The following is a 4,817-nucleotide window of genomic DNA, read 5'->3' as shown; positions in this document are numbered from 1 at the left end:
CCATAGAACATACTTGAGCTAAGTGAGTAACTGTAGTAATAGAAAGCTGTTAGTGATGGGGTGAACCCACAACCACAGAAGAATGGCAATCCATGCTTGAATAGTGGATGCACAGCTATTTGCTGCACAGACTTGGGAGTAGCAGGTTCAAGTCCGAGTTCTGTAGAGGTATGGGCTCTGAAGATCACAGCATCTTCTGCCTCTGTGTCACCCCATCCCCTTTCTTTCTTCTGGCTTCCACCCATTCCCCACATTATTTTTGTCCCTGTCCCTTTCCTAACTACTGTCCTCCCAGGAAGCTCCTATTCTTTCTGTTCAGTCACCAGGCTACTGTCCCTTTCCCCCAAATTTGCACTTCTTCCCCTTATTCCCCACATACCACTCTGCAGTTGAGTCACTTTCTCTTCTTTCTTTATGACATGATGCATCCCACAGTGGAGAATACTAGCAGCCCAGAATAGACACTCTCACTGCTCTTAGTCTACAAGCAGACGTTGCCCTTGTGCGATCAGAAAAATATTTATAGAGGCACAAAACCCAAGCAAACAGATATCCGTACCCTTTGTCATGCCATAAATGCCCAAAATAGTGGTCATGACAATTTGTAATCATAGTTTATGCCGCTTTTTCACAGTGGAAGTCTGTTTGCTTATGGCACAAATGCATGGACAGCCTGGGGCTGCTTGTGCTTTCCAGCCTTCCTGGGCATGAGCTCCCACAGCTTCAGGAGCTATGCTGTAGGGAACTTCCAGGGCATGCATCTGCAAGTAGGGGAACCCACAGGGGTTCCCTCTGCTTGTAGATACGGGTGTGACCGCATGAAATGCTCCAGGAATCCCATGCTGCTGTGCCCTGGGTTGGGGCACAACACCTGGAGCCATTGTTTTACAGGTCTGCAAGTATGGAGGGGAGATCCCCAGCTGTGTTTCATGCTGATGCACCCTGGGCTACAGAATTGGGCCTCTGACACCCTGAGAATGTCAGGGACCTAACCCTGTAGGACAGTGGTCCCGGGTGATGTGGATCAGCTTCATTGAGAGAAACACATTACCCACTGCCTCACCTGTCAATGCTGCAGGACAGCAGGCAACCTGTTGTGCCAACCCTGCAGCCCTAGAAACTGGTACAAACAGCAAGGGAGAATTCCCACTTTTATCTAGAAAATCATGGAGGTTAGGGTCACAAGCCAATGGGCCAAAGGAAGGGAACAGGTAAAAGGTAAAGAGACATCAGTACTGTGGTAACATACACTCAGCATCTTAATTCCCATGTCCAGAGGTGTCCCCAAATAAGTCTTTATTCCAGGGGCAGGCAACGTTTTTTGGCCGGAGTGCTGAAAAACACCACAATGCCTACCTCGGAAGGTGCCAGAGTGCCGGCGTGGCAGAAAAACAAAATGAGGGCAAGGGGTACATGGCAGGATGCCCTGCTTGTGCCCCTTGCCCCCCACCCAAAACCCCTAACCTCAGGGCTTAGCATGTCACCCCCCCCCCCCCGGCCCCCCCCCCCAACCCCCCCCCCCCCCCCCCCTGCCACTCTGTGCCCCCCCACCCAAAGTCCCTGCTCCCCAGCCCTACTGCCCGTTGCCCCCCCCCAAAGCCCCTGCCCCCCAGGCTGAGCTCTGGGTAGCTGATGGAGCCCGGGCTGCTCCCAGCAGGGCTTGCAGCATCCCAGCTGCCCAGCTGCAGGATCCCAGCTGGCAGCAGCTCCCCAGAGCCAGGGCCGGCTACAGCCGGGAGGCTCTAAACAGCTGTGCCGGGCTCCAGCATCAGTTCCGCACGGGCACGTGCAGGCGCACCTCGAAGCGGGCAGTGGGGGAGGGCCTGAGGCCTGCCATGCTGTCTGCACCGAGGTGCTCTGTGCTGGAACCAGGGGAGAGACTGGGGCTGCGCTGCCTCAGGCCCCCCCACCACCACCCACTCCGAGGCACGCCTGCACGCGCCAGTGTGAAGCTGATGCCGGAGCCCGGCACAGCCGTTTGGAGCCTCCCAGCTGTGGCCCCAGCTCTGGGGAGTTGCTGCCAGCTGGGATCCTGGGCTTCCCCCAGCAGGCAGTTGGGATGCTGCAAGCCCTGCTGGGAGCCAGGCTCCATCACGGGCAGCAGCTACAAGGAGCTGGGGCTGGCCGTGGCATGCCAAGCAAAATGGCCTCGTGTGCCATGCTCGGAATGCGTGCCAGGGGCTGCCAAGCCCTGCTTTAGTCCCTTGAGTGCTCAAACAGCATCCTGCAGCTGCCTCCAAGTCCAGCTCCTGATTGACCAACAGTCCTGACTGACCAAGCCAATGAGATCTGCAGCTCCAGCATGCACTCCTCTGTGTAGAGCTGACAGGTCCCATGTGTGCACTGCTCTCTCTTCCCCTTATGCCAGCCTCAGGCTTCCTTTTCCTTTTTCCCTTGTCCTCCCCCCCAGCCCCTGGGGATTTCTGGGAGTTGTAGTCCAAATTAACAGTTAGCACGGTTCTGCAGATTGCCCCCTGGTTCCTCCTGCTGTTACACACATTGCATTCACATTACTATCCCTATGCACCCCAGGAATTCCTATGCAGGATCAGGCCTCTCAAGCCCTGGGAGTGCCTGCCCAGTTTTCCCTGTTTGCTGAGATATGCCTCTGGGATCTTTGGGGTGTCCCTTGGGGATGCTCAGGGGAAGTAAAGCACACCCTAGAGATCCTGGGGGCACATCTCAGTAAGTGGGGAAAGCCATACAGGTGTTCCCAAGGGGTCCTGATCCTGCACAGAAATTCCTGGGCTGTGCAGGATCGGGCCTCTTGAGTCCTCAGATCACCTACCCATGGAGGCTGAAGAATGTGGGCAGCTCCGGGCTGCCAGTACTCTCCTGCCATGGAATAGACATCTGCCACTATATAGCAGCCCAAATTGACACCGCCTTCATCACGGCCACAGTGTATAGCTCTACAAGGGGTATGGACAGTTATTTGCTTGGCCTTTTTGCTGCCATAAATCTTTCTGTGGTGGCACCAAGGTAATGAAGATTCATGTCTGTTTCCATCCATACTCAAAGCTTTAAACTTGTTAACTCAGATACCAGTCATAGTATAGCTGCATGAGTCCAGAGGTCAGTGGCTAGTGGTGCTGTGCTTTTTGCTACTATAGCTGTACCCATACTGCAGTGGAGATGCACCTTTCTTCTGTGTTTTAGTATTTACATTTGCACAGATTGTGTGACCTTTTCCAAACCCATTCTTAATACTGCTCCATTAATTACCTACTAGCGGTGCAGTTAGCACCTGCTTTCCATGGGATTCAAAGCATCACCTCTCTTTAACAGCCTTGCCATCCCTTGTCCAGAAAATAGCTCTAAGCCCATGGTCTCAACCTTTTTAGACTCAAGGCATCTTCTCATTAGACTCCTGGTTAGATTCAAGGCACTCCTCGGAAAATGACAGCTTTTAGTTTTTGCTTGTTTTTTTGACTAGAGAATGCCAATAGAGATTTTTTTTTCTGTTGCAAAGAACTGAGAATGTATTTAACACCATGGATTCATATTTGAAATCTCTGGTTTTATTTTGTGAAACATGTTTGCATATATAAAAGTACTAACATTGTAGCATTCTACAGCACCAGGGAACCCTGGTTTAGAACCACTGTCCTGAGTCTTGGTCTGCTACATGGCCTGGATCCAGCGGAGGGGTTTTAGTTTAGCTGATGCAGAGCACTGTGCTGTCAGTGATTTAAAGCTGTATAGTGGCTTCCTGTCCAAAGGTAGCAATCAAAGCTGTTTTCTGACTGAAAAGCAGAAAAGCTTTTTCAATGCTGATCAGAGTGGCTTCTACTTTGCCTTTTCTTTTTGCAGTGATTATGCTTCCCTTGTCTGTTGTTTCTCTCACACAGCCTGAGACAGGTACCGCAGCGCCTTTTACTGATGTACACATCTTGAGTGATTTTAACCACCTTTATGTTATATGCAAGTCATTGCTCTAAATCCATTTTAGCACTCACTAATTTGGCAATAATGGTAGTCTCCAGAATGGCAATTAATGAACAAAAGAAGGTTGCACTTTGTGACCTAGCAACCAGGTTTCCCTTAAACTGGTTTCTGTCTTTTTTTTTTTTTTGACTTCACGTCAAAGTCTGCAGGGAACAGCAGTGTAAATTGCTTTGTGTAGACTCTAGTGATGACTTTCCATTTGGTGCCATTTTCTTTCTTTTGTAAGACTTCATTGATTACATTGTTTTATTTCAGAAATTTCTAAACTCCAGAATTTTTAAAATAACAGCTTAGCATTTATTTTGGCTTTCCTGTGATCACAGAAGCTCTCCACTAGTGATAGTCAATAAAGCTGTATGTGAATTTTTTTGTGTCATCTGGTTACTTCTGGTAGTATTTCCTATGGACATTGTTTCACATGAATTGTGAAACATATATTGTGTTTATTAGTGTAACTTGTGCTGAGGTCTTGGAATATACAGGCTTCTTTGTTTTCTATCTTTATCATTTCCTTTTCCTGCTTTGTCATATAAAAATTAACTACAAACAGAAACACTCTTTGGAATCAGGTCATAACTATACATTGTCTAGCTAAATTTCTCTCCTCTCAGAGTCCATATCTTTACTCCAGTCACTTTATTTTCTTTCTCACCTATTGTTAGTGGACAGTAGGGCTGTGCGAAATGGCACCGTTCCATTTTGACTTGCGTTTTGACGGAACGACGTTTTGGTTCAAATTTCATTTCAATTCAAAACTGCTGTTCCATTTCGTTTAGTCAAAATAGTTTTGCTGTTTTGACACTGTTTGTAACGTTTCATCCAAAGGCTATAATGGGGAAGCTTGAAACAGCCTATAACTTTGTCATTTC

This window comes from Alligator sinensis, unplaced genomic scaffold (assembly GCF_000455745.1).
Source record: "Alligator sinensis unplaced genomic scaffold, ASM45574v1 scaffold372_1, whole genome shotgun sequence".
NCBI lineage: Eukaryota > Metazoa > Chordata > Crocodylia > Alligatoridae > Alligator > Alligator sinensis.
This window is presented reverse-complemented; position numbering follows the sequence as displayed.